The sequence below is a fragment of the Ovis canadensis genome, chromosome 18 (genome assembly GCF_042477335.2).
Source record: "Ovis canadensis isolate MfBH-ARS-UI-01 breed Bighorn chromosome 18, ARS-UI_OviCan_v2, whole genome shotgun sequence".
NCBI lineage: Eukaryota > Metazoa > Chordata > Mammalia > Artiodactyla > Bovidae > Ovis > Ovis canadensis.
This window is the reverse complement of record NC_091262.1, coordinates 37,307,834-37,324,932: the sequence shown is the minus strand read 5'-3', so window position 1 is coordinate 37,324,932 and position 17,099 is coordinate 37,307,834. Positions and strand designations below refer to the sequence as shown.

Sequence of the window (17,099 nt, the reverse complement as noted above, 5' to 3'; positions counted from 1 at the left end):
GCAAAAGAAACTAAAATCCTCATGGGAACACAAGTGCACTTTCAATCAATTCATTCAACATTATCAAGCAGCTACATTATTATAGGTGCAGAGTAAAGTGCTGAAGCTACAGAAATGAACAAGGCGGAGGAATCTTTCCCTTGGACCCCCTGCATGCATGGGTACATGTGTGCTAAGTCGCTTCAGTTGTGTCCGACTCTGTGTGACCCTATGGACTGCAGCCTGCCAGCCTGTCCATGGGATTCTCCAGGCAAGAATACTAGAGTGGATGGCCATTTCCTTCTCCAGGGGATCTTCCCGACCCAGGGATCAAACCCGCATCTTACGTCTACTTGCAGTGGCAGGCAGGTTCTTTACCACCAGCACCACCTGTGAACCCCTCCCTTGGACACCGATCCAAATCCAGTTCACAGCAGAGGTAAGTGTCCAGATGGTACTGAATCTGCTTAAGGTTCCAGGAAGACTTCTCAGTGGACATTTGAGTTGTGCTTTCAAAGGATGAGGTGGGTAAATTAATTGAAACTAGTGGGTAGTATAGCATATGATAGGACCTCAATAAGTGTTTTATTAAGTGAATGAGTGAACCAGGTTGAAAAGGCCTAAGGCATAATTTTCTTAATTATATGGATGAATACCAGTGTCTGGGAAATAGCTCAGACGACTTCAGCCACAACTACATGATTCTTTATAATAATATTCACAGGTAATAATCATTAAGCACTTATTATATGCCTGGCACTGTTAACAAATGCTTATAATACAATATCTTAATGGGCTTCCCAGGTGGCTCAGTGGTAAAGAATCCACTTGCCAATGCAGGAGATGTGGGGTTGCTCTCTGGGTTGGGAAGAGCCCTTGGAGAAGGAAATGGCAACCCGCTCCAGTATTCCTGGCAGGCTACAGTCCATGGGGTTGCAAGAATTGGACATGACTTAGCAACTAAACCACCACCACCACCAGTATTCGTGCCTGGGAAATCCCATGGACAGAGGAGCCTGGCGGGCTGCAGTCCATGTGTTCACAAACAGTTGGACACAACTGAGCGGCTAAACACACATACACACATACACACAGATGCAGCTTAAGCCTCTGGAGCCTTCCCTTACACAGGCTGTTCCTCAACCTGGGAGGTCAGTTCAGTTCAGTCGCTCAGGCTCAGTCGTGTCTGACTTTTTGCCACGCCATGGACCAGAGCACACCAGGCCTCCCGGTCCATCACCAACTCCCAGAGCCTACTCAAACTCGTCTCCATTGAGTCAGTGATGCCATCCAACCATCTCATCCTCTGTTGTCCCCTTCTCCTCCTGCCTTAAATCTTTCCCAGCATCAGGGTCTTTTCAAATAAGTCAGCTCTTCACATCAGGTGGCCAAAGTATTGTAAGTTCAGCTTCAGCATCAGTCCTTACAATGAACACCCAGGACTGATCTCCTTTAGAATGGACTGGTTGTATCTCCTTGCAGTCCAAGGGACTCTCAAGGGTCTTCTTCAACACCACAGTTCAAAAGCATCAATTCTTCGATGCTCAGTTTTCTTTATAGTCCAACTCTCACATCCATACATGACTACTGGAAAAAACCATAGCCTTGATGAGATGGACCTTTGTTGGCAAAATAATGTCTCTGCTTTTTAATATATCTGCCTAGGCTGGTCATAACTTTCCTTCCAAGGAGAAGCATCTTTTAATTTCATGGTTGCAGTCACCATCTGCAGTGATTTTGGAGCGCCCCAAAATAAAATCAGCCACTGTTTCCATTGTATCCCCATCTATTTGCCTTGAAGTGATGGGACCAGATACCATGATCTTCGTTTTCTGAATGTTGAGCTTTAAGCCAACTTTTTCACTCTCCTCTTTCACTTTCATCAAGAGGCTCTTTAGTTCTTCTTCACTTTTTGCCATAAGGGTGGTGTCATCTACATATCTGAGGTTATTGATATTTCTCCCGGCAATCTTAATTCCAGCTTGTGCTTCTTCCAGCACAGCATTTCTCATGATGCACTCTGCATAGAAGTTAAATAAGCAGGGTGACAATATACAGCCTTGACGTACTCCTTTTCCTATTTGGAACCAATCTGTTGTTCCATGTCCAGTTCTAACTGTTGCTTCCTGACCTGCATACAGGTTTCTCAAGAGGCAGGTTAGGTGGTCTGGTATTCCCATCTCTTGAAGAATTTTCCACAGTTTGTCATGATCCACACAGTCAAAAGGCTTTGGCACAGTCAATAAAGCAAAATAGATGTTTCTCTAGAACTCTCTTGTTTTTTCGATGATCCAGTGGATGTTGGCAATTTGATCTCTGGTTCCTCTGCCTTTTCTAAAACCAGCTTGAACATCTGGAATTTCATAGTTCACATATTGCTGAAGACTGGCTTGTAGAATTTTGAGTATTACTTTGCTAGCATGTGAGATGAGTACAATTGTGTAGTAGTTTGAGCATTCTTAGGCATTGCCTCTCTTTGGGATTGGAATGAAAACTGACATTTTCCAGTCCTGAGGCCACTGCTGAGCTTTCCAAATTTGCTGGCATATTGAGTGTAGCACTTTCACAGCATCATCTTTTAGGATTTGAAATAGCTCAACTGGAATTCCATCACCTTCACAAGTTTTGTTCATAGTGATGCTCCCTAAGGCCCACTTGACTTCCCATTCCATGATGTCTGGCTCTAGGTGAGTGATCACACCATCGTGATCATCTGGGTCATGAAGATCTTTTTTGTATAGTTCTTCTGTGTATTCACCAGGGATCCCCTAGTGGCTCAGATGGTAAAGCGTCTGACCACAACGTGGGAGACCTGGGTTCGATCCCTAGGTTGGAAGATCCCCTGGAGAAGGAAATGGCAACCCACTCCAGTGCGCTTGCCTAAAAAAATTCCATGGATGGACGAGCCTGGTGAGCTACAGTCCATGGGGTCGCAAAGAGTTGGACACGACCAAAGAGTTGGACACGACTGAGTGACTTAACTTTCTTTCTTTCTGTGTATTCTTGCCATCTCTTCTTAATATCTTCTGCTTCTGTTAGGTCCATACCATTTCTGTCCTTTATTGAGCCCATCTTTGCATGAAAGTTTCCCTTGGTATCTCTAATTTTCTTGAAAAGATCTCTAGTCTTTCCCATTCCATTGTTTTCCTGTATTTCCTTGCACTGATCACTGAGGAAGCTTTCTTATCTCTCCTTGCTATTCTTTGGAACTCTGCATTCAAATGGGTATATCTTTCCTTTTCTCCTTTGCTTTTCACTTCTCTTCTTTTCACAGCTATTTGTAAGACCTCCTCAGACAGCCATTTTGCTTTTTTGCATTTCTTTTTTCTTGGGGATGGTCTTGATCCCTGTCTTCTATACAGTGTTACAAACCTCTGTCCATAGTTCATCAGGCACTCTGTCTATCAGATCTAGTCCCTTAAATCTATTTCTCACTTCCACTGTGTAATCGTAATAGATTTGATTTAGGTCATACATGAATGGTCTAGTGGTTTTCCCTACTTCTTCAATTTAAGTCTGAATTTGGCAATAAGGAGTTCATGATCTGAGCCACAGTCAGCTCCCGGTCTTGTTTTTGCTGACTGTGTAGAGCTTCTCCATATTTGATTGCAAAGAACATAATCAATCTGACTTTGGTGTTGGCCATCTGGTGATGTCCATGTATAGAGTCTTCTCTTGTGTTGTTGGAAGAGGGTGTTTGCTATGACCAATGCGTTCTCTTGGCAAAACTCTATTAGCCTTTGCCCTGCTTCATTTTGTCCTTCAAGGCCAAATTTTCCCATTACTCCAGGTGTTTCTTGACTTCCTACTTTTGCATTCCAGTCCCCTATAATGAAAAGGACATCTTTCTGGGTGTTAGATCTAGAAGGTCTTGTAGGTCTTCATAGAACCGTTCAACTTCAGCTTCTTCAGCATTACTGGTTGGGGCATAGACTTGGATTACCGTGATATTGAATAGTTTGCCTTGGAAATGAACAGAGATCATTCTGTTATTTTTGAAATTGCAACCAAGTACTGTATTTCGGACTCTTTTGTTGACTATGAGGGCTACTCTGTTTTTTTTAAGGGATTCTTGCCCACCGTCTGGGAGGGGTCTTAGCAATTTATTTACAGGATCACAGATCTTAGCAAAATTTTCAAGAGCAAGGGTTTTTTTTTAAATTCTTCTCTTAAGGAGTACCCCTAAAATGATGTAACCTTCTAATCTTCGATACACTATTGCACCTAAGGTCTGGAAGCTAGTAAGTGGTACCTGAGCCTGTGATCTTAATCACCCCTAAGTTCCTTCTCATTTCTGAGACACAGTTCCTCAGCTGGAAGTTGGAAATTTTTCCAGCCTTGCTTCTGTAACAATCATGTGTGTGAGGGGATTTGACAGCATTTTGTTTTTCTGATGTTCTGTGGCTTTTATACCATTAACATGTATGTAACATATAATATGTGGAACTCACACATATATTTTAAGAATATTTTAATAATATGGGAAATGTTCTTATGTTGAACAAATGCAAATAGGGAGATAAGGTATGTGTGCGTGTGTGCTACTAAAAACTCAATAAGCTTTAGAAAAAGCAAATGAATAGGCTAGAAAGAGACATCAAAGTTTGACAGTGAATATTCTTTAAGTGGTGGGTCACAATTTTATTTTCATTTTGCTTTTCTGTATGTTTCAGACTAGGCATATATCTTTATTCAATTTGTTTTTTAAAGTAATGCATGCTTAGTTTAAAAATTAAATAATGCTAGAAGTCTTAATGGGCTTCCCAGGTAGTGCTGTGGTAAAGAACCCTCCTGCCATTGCAGGAGACAGGAGAGATGTGGGTTTGATCCCTGGGTCCAAAAGATCCTCTGGAGGAGGGCATGGCAACCCACTCCGGGAAAAGACAACCAGCATAGTGAAAAGTCTCAAAATCACGATGTAAGAGAAATATTGGAGGGAATTATGACTCTTTGGACAAGAGGAGCTTGGGACTAACAATATTTACTCCTCAGAGTTGAGAGTGACAAACAGATTAAAGTAATAAAATAGGGACTTCACTGGTGGTCCAGTGTTTAAGACTCTGTGCTTCCAACGCAGCAGGCACAGGTTGAGTCCCTGGTCAGGGATCTAAGATCCCAAGTGCCCCATGGCCAAGAAGCAAACAAACATAAAACAGAAACAGTATTGTAAAAAATTCAATAAAGACTTTAAAAACGGTCCACATCAAAAAATCTAAATAATAATAATAAAACAAAAGAGAAAGTGCCTCACAGTCATAAGTCAATCCTAAAGGAAGTCAACCCTGAATATTCACTGGAAGGACTGATGCTGAAGCTGAAGCTCCAATACTCTGGTCACCTGATGTGAAGCGCCAACTCATTGGTAAAGAACCCCAGTGCTGGGAAAGATTGAGGGCAGGTGAAGAAAGGGGCAACAGAGGCTGAGTCAGAGGTTGGATAGCACCACTGACTCAATGGACATGAGTTTGAGCAAACTGCGGGAGATAGTGAAGGACAGGAAAGCCTGGTGTGCTGTGTCCATGAGGCTAAAAATATTCAGACACGACTTATCAGCTGAACAACAACAACAGTGTTAAGTGCTCGATAAATAGAGGTTTAAAAATCAAAAGTGGGAAGAGACAAGGCAGGGAATGGATGCTTTTAGGATATTTAAAGAACTACTCAATGGGAGGTAAGTTCTGTGAAACTCTGTGGAGCAGAGCAAGGATAGAAGCTACTGGAAGGCATACTGGCAAAGGATAATAATTTGCTTACGCAGCAGATGATCAGGGTGGGCCACCTCACAAGGGATGCTCACAGACCTGAGGACCACTGGACCAGGAGACACCTACAGAGGGTTCATGGGCTGGCTGGGCAGATAGGTGAATTTAATCAGTGGTAAAATTTTGAGGTTTTTTTCCCTTTTGGTCTGCTAACATTCAAGTAGTCAACTAGTCTCTGAGCATCAGTTTTCTCATTTGTAAAATAGAAATATTAGTCCTTATGTAGGTAGGTAACAAATGTGAGATAGTCTTTCTTGCCAGTGGGATGTAGGCATAGTCTAGTAGGTGAGGGTTTCCTTGTTTTCTTGTCAGACCTCTTATAAAATGATAGGATACGGAATGGGAAAAAAGTAGTAAAGGCTTTTTAGTCTTTCTCAAGACTTTCTATGAGCACATTGTCTCTGATCTCAAAACTTTTTTAAAAAAGTAAGGAATACTTCTATAACCTAGAGAACTTTTCTGTGTATATTAAACATCACCCTCAAAGTCTGGATGCTATTAATAAAATGCAGCTGGTGGTCCGGTGGTAGAGACTTCACCTTCCAATGCAGGGGTTGCAGGTTCAACCCCTGGTTGGGGAGCTAAGATCCCACATACATCAGGGCCAAAATACCAAGACAAAAAACAGAAGCAATATTTAACAAATTCAATAAAACTTTTAAAATGGTCCACATTTTAAAAAGAAGTTAAAAGAATAAATACAGCAATGATATTCTCACAAAGAACTCTGAGCTATTTTATCCTCTGAGCTAGTTTATCCTTCTGAGCTAGTTTATCCTCATGACAAAAGCACTTTTTCCCATGCATTCGAGTTCAAACAATAAAAATTATGGTGAGGCTATTGAAATTTTAGCAAATAATAGAATCAGTTTTGTCATGTTAATATTATAAATCTTGGGGACGATGGTCAGTGGTTAAGAATCTGCTTTGCAATGCAGGGGATGCAGGTTTGGCTAAGATCCTAGTCAAGGATCTAAGATCCCACAAGCTGTGGGCATGCCATAACTAAGACCTGAAGCAGCCAAATAAATATGTTTTAAAAACTAAAACAAACCTTCTGCAATTTTATTAAAATTCTTCCATCAGTAAAATGTGTAGGCAGCCATATCAAGGAGATTCGCTGACTCTGACAACCAAAGAAATGCAACGGAAGTGAAAGAATGCTTTGGAGTAAGCACCATTGCTAGCAAGCCTAACCAAAGAATTAAAACAGAGGTCATAAAGTAAATCTCAGGGGTAAAAAAATAAGAGTGGTCTCTAGTTGGAAGCATTATAAATGAAAAGTAAAAAGCAAAACACAATAAAGCATACAAAATCATTGTGTGCTTAGTTGCATCCAACTCTTTGCAACCCCATGGACTGTAGCTTCCCAGGCTCTTCTGTCCATGAGCATTCTTCCGGCAAGAATACTGGAGTGGGTTGCCACGCCCTCCTCCAGGGGATCTTCTCATCCCAGGGATCGAACACAGGTCTCCCACATTGCAGGCAGGTTCTTTACCATCTGAGCCACCAGGGAAGTCCAAGAATACTGTAGTGGGTAGCCTAGCCCTTCTCCAGGGTATCTTCCCAACCTAGGAATCAAACTGGGGTCTCCTGCATTGCATGCAGATTCTTTACCAGTTGAGCTACCTGGGAAGCCCATACAAAAGCATTAAACAACCAGATAAAGCAAATGCCAACAAGTTGGTAGTAGCAAATATGAGGAGGATAGATTCCTTCTTGAAGAGAGTTTGATTCTCAGGTGAAATTTTACCTTGTAAAGGTCAAGGTCATGGTCTCTGGGGCTGGACTGCTTGGGTTTGAGAGCTTCCAGTCCTGCTAGTTATGCCTCCCCTTCCTGAGCTGTTTCCTTATCTGTAAAATAGAAGTGGTTACAGCTCCTGTCTCCCTGGGTTGATGTGAATGAAGTGTGAGGAGTGCTGCTTGCCGAGGCACAGGGTGATGCTCGCATAACTGATCAGGAAAACTCTGAAATAAAAAGAGCAGCACGTGCACTCCCGTGTGCAACTATGGTATGCAGCTGTAAAAAATTAAAACTGCATACATCAGCATCAGACGAGAGCTAGATCATTACAATGGACATCAACGTTTAGAAACAAACATACACTGTAAAAGTATTTACTATATGACAAGGGTAGAAATGAAAATGAGTGGGGGAAAAGATACTCCAAAACTGATGGTGAGATAGTCCAAAACTAGATACTCCAAAACTAGATGGCTGTCTAGAAGCACTACATTGGGTTGATTTTCTTTTTAACCTCATTGCATACAATGGAATAAATTCGAGATGGGTTGAGGAATTAAGTTTGAAAAATGAAATCATGAACGAACTGAAGGGAAATCACTGTTTCTATTATTTTTAAGTTGGAAAACGGCTTTCTGAGCATGATCCTAATGGTGGAAATCATTTAGGGAAAGGCTTACGTAAAGAAACTATGAAACTGCAGTGCCGGACAAAATAATGTACAGCAGGGCTTTTTCAAATGTGAGGTGCCAGCAAGGACCTTGGGAGGCACACAGATAAGCCTCTTCTGTTTTAATCATTCTATATTTTAATTGAATTATAAGATCTTAGTATACCAAACCTTAGAATTTACTGATATCAAGGCAAGGAAGAAGCTAACGTTGATATGCATGCTTAAAAGGAAGTCAGTTTGGACAAAATATTAGATGAATAATATTAGAGTTTGTTCTCAGCTATAGTAACAAATAGATAATGAAAATGTTTACTATTTACTGTAGATAAGACATGGAAGCAACCTAAATGCCCATCAACAGATGAATGGATAAAGAGGCTGTGGTACATATATACAATGGAATACTACTCAGTCATACAAAAGAAAGAAATGCCATTCACAGCAACATGGATGGACCCAGAGATGGTCATACTGTAACTGAAGTAAGTCAGAAAGAGAAAGACAAATATCATATGATATCACTTAAATGTGGAATCTAAAAAAAGATTATATAAATCAACATATTTACAAAATAGAAATAGACTCGCAGGAAATAAATTTATGGTGACCCAAGGGGAAAGGCAGGGGAGAGATAAATTAGGAATTTGGGATTAACAGATACACACTACTATACATAAAATAGATAAATAAGAAGGAGGTACTATGAGCACAGGGAACTATAGTCAATACCTTATAATAACCTATAATGGAAAGGAATTTGAAAAGTATAAATATATATGTAACTGAACCACTTTGCTGTACACGTGAAACAGTAAATCAAATATATATGTATATAAACAAATGTTATATGTGTGAGTGGTGATTAGAGGTGGAATTGGGTAAAAAGGTGTTTGAACTAAGTTAATTCTCTAAAATTCATTTGTAATTATGATCTTATATTAGGGCTTCCCAGGTGGGGCTAGTGGTAAAGAGCCTGAAATGCAGGAGATGTAAGAGATGTGGGCTCGATCCGTGGAGGAAGGGGAGGAGGAGATCCTCTGGAGGAAGGACGGCAACCCACTCTAGCATTCTTGCCTGGAGAATTCCAATGGGTAGCAGAGCCTGGCAAGTTATAGCCCATGGGGTTGCAAAGAGTCAGACACGACTGAGCAACTTTCACTTCACTTTAAACCTATCACCTACTGTACCATGTGGTACAGGGAGCTCTGCTCAGTGTTATGTGGCAGGCTGGATGAGAGGGGAGTTTAGGGGAAAGTGGATACACACATATGTGTGACTGAATCCCTTTGCTGTCCACCTGGAATTATCACATTATTAACTGGTTATACTGCAACATAAAATTTAAAAAATTTTTAAAACTGAAAAACTAAAATAATAATTTTAAAAAACCTATTTGAGTTATGAGATAAGTACTAGATGGCATCAACATCTGGTACTTGGATGGCATCACCGAATCAATGGACATGAGTTTGAGCAAACTCCGGGAGGTAGTGAAGGACAGGGAAGCCTGGTGTGCTGCAGCCCGTGGGATCACAAAGAGTTGGACACAGCTTCGTGACTAACTGAACAACAATAACTAGTATTATCTCCATTTTCTCTGTGGTTAAAGATTACCAGCAACCCTATCATTGCTGGACGGGATAGCTGTAAAGAATCTTTCTACTTGCTTCTCACTAGCTACTTCTTTTCCTTCCTTTTTTTTCCTCCCCCTCCCTTCCTGCCTCTCTTGCTTCCTTCTTGTTCTTCCTTCTTGACACAAATATGTAGAGAGTGCCCTGTGCGCCAGGCACTGCCTGGGCCCTGAGATTCAAGGATAATCAAGATAAATGTTCTTGGGGAGTTTACAGCCTAATGAGGAGACTAGCATTGATCACACACAAATAAACGGATAATTCCAAACGGGGACAAGTATGCTGACAGACAAGCATGTGCTGATCTGTTGGTCGCCTTTGATTTAAGGTTTCCCACTGAGGTGGGAAGAAATGTAAATCTGTTTTTCTCTTAAAGCCAGGAGCCTTACATATTTTCACAAACCTCCCAACTCCCTACATCCATGGCCGGTGTAATGAAACCGTGAAGATTCCCCATGTAGGTTTAGGCAAAGAAGACCTGGAAACATGATTTTTAAAGGGCTTTGTGTTGAGGAGGAGGATCCTAGAAGGAAAAGCCACCTGTGCCTTTAACATAGTCAGTTTGGCTTCTGATCGCCCATTGATCTTAGATCTTTTCACTAACAGTGATTCTGGCTTCTGATCTTGGGAAAGGAATGATTATATCTTTACCATACCTACGTGGCGTTTAGGCAAATGTCCCCTAAGAGGCAGAAGCCACTGGTCTTCTCCTCTTCTCCTCCCCTGCCCCATACTGAACAATCTGCTTTTCATTTATTTAGTATATACACACAATACACACAAATACACACACACACAATTTTCCTGTACCTTTTTCAGGTTTGGCGCAGGTGCCCCAGGCTTGGGGGCGGCTGGGGTGCGCCTATGGGAACTGGCTCCCCCTGGGATGGGTTTCCTATCCTCACTATCATGTCCTCTGCTGCCAGACAGTCTCCAGAGGGCTGACCTGGCTGCTGTGAGTGAGCCCTTCCCCGCCCAGGATGCCTGGGCTCCCTTCATCCTCTCTATCCTGCCTGTGGTGTGCATCTGCCAGGACTCTCTGCCAAGTCAACTACCAACTGCATAGCAGGAGTAAGTTGTTTTGGATAGTTTTGTTTTACCGTTTTTTTTAAAAAATTATTTATTTATTTATATATATATTTTTTTGCAGGATTTGGAAAACCATCAAATACCAGAATCAGAGCTGAGACAAGAAAAAGGAAATGGCTCGGGAAGAGAGATGATCTTGTCTCCAGAGCACCTTTTATCCTTCAAGTTTGTGACTCTTTAAAAAGATGTCTTATATATCAGGTAGTGATCACTAGCTTGATCAAGGCTAAAGGCAGAGAGGATGGAAGCCAAACACCCAGGGCAGCTTATTAAGCACTTCAGGACTTAACCCCCAACCCACCATCACCAATCACCACTATTACTATCAATGCTACTATTACTGCTATTACTAATATTATCACTGCTGCTCCTGTTATTCCTACTGTAGTACTATTGCTACTGCTGCTACTGTTACTACTGCTACTATTCCTACAGTTACTACTGCTACTACTATTACTTCTCCTTCTCCATCCCCTCTCCTCCTCCTCGCTCTCCTCTCCTCATCATCAGTATTATGACTGATCATTAGCCATTGTCAGGAAGCACTTTTAAGCTTGCAGTTTCACTGCCACACCAGATGTGTGTAACCAGCATGATGCCGCCATGCCTCCCTTTCTCATTTGTGAAATGAGGGTGGTCCTAGGACTCACTTTGGAGACTGTTGCTTTAAGTGAGTTGATGGATCTAAAGTGCATCCCACAGCACTCGGCGCTTAGGTAGGGCTCAGTCAATGCCAGATGTTATCATCTCAACACCCATGGAGTTTTTCCATCAACATAGTTCTCCATACCACTGCCTTGAATTCCCCTCTTATAAAAAGTCTTTTCCTCATGTAATTTTTCAGCATTCTCTTAGGCGCCATTCAAAGGTCACCTCCCTGATAAAGCTTTCCAGGCCAACCCCAGCATCAAATGCAATTTCTCTCCTTTTCATCTCCCAGCCAAGAGTTAGGGTCAGTCATCAGCACCCCTTTCCTTCAGCCTGATACAGCAAGTCCCTTACAAATGACCCTTTAAGTTGTGAACTTTCAAAGATTCGAACATGCATCTGGTTCAGCAAGGAACCAGAACCTGTGCCATCAACGTTCAGTTCAGTTCAGTTCAGTCACTCAGTCGTGTCCGACTCTTTGCGACCCCATGAATCACAGCACCCCAGGCCTCCCTGTCCATCACCATCTCCCGGAGTTCACTCAGACTCACGTCCATCAAGACAGTGATGCCATCCAGCCATCTCATCCTTGGTTGTCCCTTTCTTCTCCTGCCCCCAACCCCTCCCAGCATCAGTCTTTTCCAATGAGTCAACTCTTCTCATGAGGTGGCCAAAGTATTGGAGTTTCAGCTTAGCATCATTCCTTCCAAAGAAATCCCAGGACTGATCTCCCTTCAGAATGGACTGGTTGGATCTCCTTGCAGTCCAAGGGTCTCTCAAGAGTCTTCTCCAACACCACAGTTCAAAAGCATCAATTCTTCAGCACTCAGCCTTCTTCACAGTCCAACTCTCACATCCATACATGACCACAGGAAAAACCATAGCCTTGACTAGACGGACCTTAGTCAGCAAAGTAATGTCTCTGCTTTTGAATATGCTATCTAGGCTGGTCATAACTTTTCTTCCAAGGAGTAAGCGTCTTTTAATTCCATGGCTGCAATCACCATCTGCAGTGATAGAGTGCCTGATGAACTATGGAATGAGGTTCGTGACATTGTACAGGAGACAGGGATCAAGACCATCCCCATGGAAAAGAAATGCCATCAACATTAGGCCTGAGTGAAACAGCAGCTTGCCCTCCATCTCCTACTGCTGACAACCCTTCCGCTCCACCATCTCCCACCTCCTCTCCCTCCTCCAGTCAGTGACTCTTCTTGCCTGCTCACTCGACGCCAGCCCCTGTGTGCCTGCTATTGTTCTGCACTACTGTGCTTCTCAAGGTAGTGTATGTAAGATTAAAAATATTTCCTTTGTTTTGTGTGTTTGCTTACTTTTTATGTATTATTTGTGTGAAGAGTATTATAAACCCATTACAGTATGGTACCATTTAGCCGACTGTGTTAGTTAGGTACCACGGCTAGCTTTGTCGGACTCATGAACAAATTGGACTTACGAAGGTGCTCTTGGGACACAGCTCATTCGTATGTAGGAGACTTACTGTATTATTGTTCTTCGTGGATCCTCTTACTGCCCCTGCGAGGCTACAGGTTCGTTGGAGAAATCTCTACCCCGCTTTTTTCTGTGTTACCCCCTACTTAACCTCTGTGTCTCAGTCTCCACTTCTGAAAAATAGGGGTGCAAGTGTGCTAAGTCGCTTCAGTCATGTCCAACTCTGTGTGACCCCATGGTCTGTAGCCCACCCAGCTCCTCTGTCCATGGAATTCTCCAGGCATGAATACTAGAGTGCGTTACCATTTCCTCCTCCAGGGGATCTTCCTGACCCAGGGATTCAACCTGAGTCTCTTACATTGCCTGCATTAGCAGGTGGGTTCTTTACCTGTAGCGCAAACTGGGAAAATAGGGTGGGGGCAGGGGGATATTAACTGTAAGATGCTCATGGAGTCAGCACAAGGATTTTTTTAAATGTGACATGTAATCACATCATGTGATCCCTAGCATCAAGGAAGGAATATCACCCAGTAAGATGCTCAGAACATGTTTGTGGAGGGATGCTCATGACAGCTGACGTGGTGATGGTGAGAGGGTCTATAGCTGGAGGGCTCAGGGTCACTGTGGTGAATGGAGTCAGCAGATGTGTGGGCCACAGAGAGCCCTAACTGTCCCCACTCACAGCGGGTGAGTCTGCAGCCACACTGACGCCACTGTCCCCACCGCCCTCCAACTGCAGGACCCACTGTTCCAAGGGGGCCGCATCTGTGGCTGCAGGCCTGACACCATCTGGGCGTCTGCCCCAGCACGTGTCGGCTGGCTCCTCCAAGGCACAGGCGTCACTGTCCTCGCAGCATCACATCTGCAAGGCAACCCACCCGCCTCTCGCGGAACACGGCCAGCTGAACTTGAAACAAAGTCAAGGCCCAGAAATTGGGCAAGAAAACTGGCCGTGACGAGTCAGTCTGAAGGGAGTGCTCATCCAACCTCACCAGCCTCTGCTCCTGTGTTTCAAAGAAACACATTGTATTCATCACACCTTTCTCTCTAGAGTGTAGATCTTTCCCAAGGTCAGCAATATTTTTTTAACTTCAGGTATTATTGTTATTTTTAATTTGGGGTATAGTTGCTTTAACAATGCAGTATTTTTTTTTAACTTCAGGTATTTTTTTTAATTGGGATATAATTGCTTTACAGTGAAGCAAATTTACGTTACGTTGATAAACTGTTCAGCGTGCTGTGTCAGTTGCACAGGCTGGTGTTACAGGTGTTCTAGGAAAGGCACCCCTGCAGGTAATTAACACCTCAGGGAATGACTGAGGAGGAGTGGGAGCTGGATCTGCCAAAGCCTGTAATGACTGATGTATTCAATTCTTTCTCCAGTGAGCCATCCAGCACCTCCTCCAGGCCGGGCATCAAAGATACAAATGTCAGAGACAATCTCTGTCCCAAACTTGCTTACATGACAGCTGAGAGCACAAACTTAGGTGTAGGAAGAACCTCGGTTTTATTTACTTGTTTTGAGACGTGGGTGAGTTACCAAGCTCTGAGCTTCAAAGCTAAAAATGGGGGTGAGAGTAAAACTACCTCGGATGTCTTCCCTGGCACTCCTGCAGTTAGGACTCTGTGCTGCTGAAGTATGAGACAGTGGGCCTCTGGGCTGGACACCTGGTGTTTGTCAAGCAGAGTAAAACTGAGCTTTTGTTCCCACCCAGACACTCCAAGGACAAACCTAGTGGCAAAAGTTGAGCTCTGCTAAAGCAAAGAGATAAGGTGCCCACTCTGAGGTCAAGGAAGACGTCCCTGTCTGTACATGTGCAGGAAGCCTTCTGCGGGTTGAAAAGGGAGGGGTGGCTCCACCCCATAATAAGTGTGTACAGGTAGCCATAGGCCTCTGCAGTGGGATCTGTCTTAGCAAAATTTCCACATACGTCTTGGCGAGAGTCCATGGACTAGTCAGTGAGTGGTGAAGAAACAAGATAACTGGCCAAATATTAACAAAGACCTGGAAGGACTATCCTGTAAAAGTGATGTAAACACCTCTTTATTGCAATTCTCCTCACTCAGGACCCCCACACTCCTCTCCTAGGATGCACCTCTACCTAGCTTCCGACTTCTGACTTCCTGCGAGCCTCCCCATTAGAAATGACAGCCAGCTGTTCAGCACTGCCTAGTTTTGACTTACCCTGCTCCCCACCCAAGATGCCCACATTCCTCTTCAGGAGTGCATTTCTGCCTCGCTTCTGTCCTAAATAAATAACTTGTTTCTCTGTGCTCTCTCCTATACACTGTGCTGTAACTCTAATAATAAATTTTGGGCCTGTTTTTACAGTGTTTGTCTCCTGAAAACATTCTTGCTTTCAAATGTGGGCAAGAGCCAGGGCCACTTTGCTTTTAGCCTCTAGCCCCTCGTGGTCTAGTGGCTAGAACTCTTGGTTGTCATCCAGGTTACCCATGTTCAATTACTGGGCAGGGAAATAAGATCTCTCTTCAGGATCTCTCACTGCTCTTCCTCCGAGATAACTTCCACTGCAGGGGGAGCAATTTGGATCCCCATTCAGGAAGTTCTGCATGCTGCCAAAGGGAAAAAAAAAAAAAGGCCACTTTGCAGAGTTACTCTGATGATCCAATGAGCACATTGGTCCGAAGTTAGTATAATACCTGGTCCACGGAAACACTCCGTAAATGCCGACTAGCGTGATCAGGGGGAGACAGGCACATAACCATGCATTTATTATACACTCAACCTATTGCTATCATGGTGGTCCAGAGTGCCAAGGGATCCCCAGGGATGGAGGCTCTGGGTCTTTCAAGTGGAATCGGAGATGTCTTCAGAGGAGGAATTTGAGCCAAGATTGGAATGGATGGGAGGTAGCCTGGAGGCTGAAGGGAAGGAAGAAGGAAGGAAAGGGAGGTAGCCCTCATTCCATGCAGAGGAAACTGCACGTGCAAAGCATGGATGACCAAGAGATGACAAGTCACTTCACTGTGGCTGGCCCCACAGTCAGAGGGGTTGGTCACTAGGAGGTGAGGCTGAGAAATGACCAGGGGCACCACGGCACCAGTGGTATGCAGGTAAAATTCCCTCAAACACTTGTATGCTAATGTCATCAACCACACGCCTTTGGTCAGCTGCAGACATGGGGACCAAGCATGGCTAGAACAGAGCTATCCATGCGTGTGGTCAGCTTATCCGTCTGCTTTAATAACTCAAAATGGCCAGACGCTTTTTCATGAGAAATACTCTTTTTCTGACTACAAAATGAATAACGTTCATTATTGCTCTATTACCTGATTGTGTGTGTGCTCAGTCCTGTCTGACTCTTTGCAACCCCATGAACTGTAGCCTGCCAGGCTCCTCTGTCCAAAGGATTTTCCAGGCAAGAACATTGGAGTGGGTTGCCATTTCCTTCTCCAGGGGATCTTCCCAACCCAGGGATTGAACCCAAGTCTCCTGCATCTCCTATGTTGGCAGGCAGATTCTTTACCACTGCGCTATACAGAGGATTGCAAAAAGATTGTCTTTAATCTCTTCTCCCACTTTCAATTAAGAACCCCTCAGTCATGGCTTTGTTATCTGGTGTGTCGAGTCAATCAAAGGCTGGTTATAGACCTGCAGTCTCCTCGCTTCCCCCTTCCCTCCTGTCTTTGGCATATGCTGAGTAAAAACCAGCTCCCTCCATTGCCCCAGCAACACTTCTCATCTTGTTGCTTTCTTTTCTTTGGGTTGGGGAAGGGTCCTGTGATGCTAATCATACTGGTTTCCTCAAAAGTGGCCCATTTTTAAAGCAATGGATTTTGCCAAAAGTCAAATCTGAAGCTTTTCAATAAGATGCGTTCACCGTGGTTTCTGACTGGAAACTGGTGGCTGAGTTACCAGGGAGCTTTGTCAGCTCATACAGCCATGTCCTCCCCTCTCCCATCCAGCTTCATGGGGGTAGGGGCCGTGGGCTGGGGTAGGCGGCTGTATATGGGGCTATACCTCCCCCTAGGTGATGTAGAGGAACAGCCCTGGTTAAGAACCTCCCCATCAGAAGGGGTCTGTTTACTCACTTCACAGTCAATGGAAAAGGACCCCAGAGCGAACTAGTTACGCCAAACCCTAAAGCTGGAGTCCCCTCATT

General features: G+C 43.6%; 1 long non-coding RNA gene across 1 annotated transcript; it reads left to right on the top strand.

The window, feature by feature from the left end:
• The first annotated feature begins 338 nt into the window (after window positions 1-338).
• Window positions 339-12,840, top strand: LOC138423240 (uncharacterized). The gene is made up of 2 exons (XR_011250189.1): window positions 339-418; window positions 10,940-12,840. It is a non-coding gene; the product is annotated as an uncharacterized lncRNA (long non-coding RNA).
• Window positions 12,841-17,099: the final 4,259 nt, after the last annotated feature.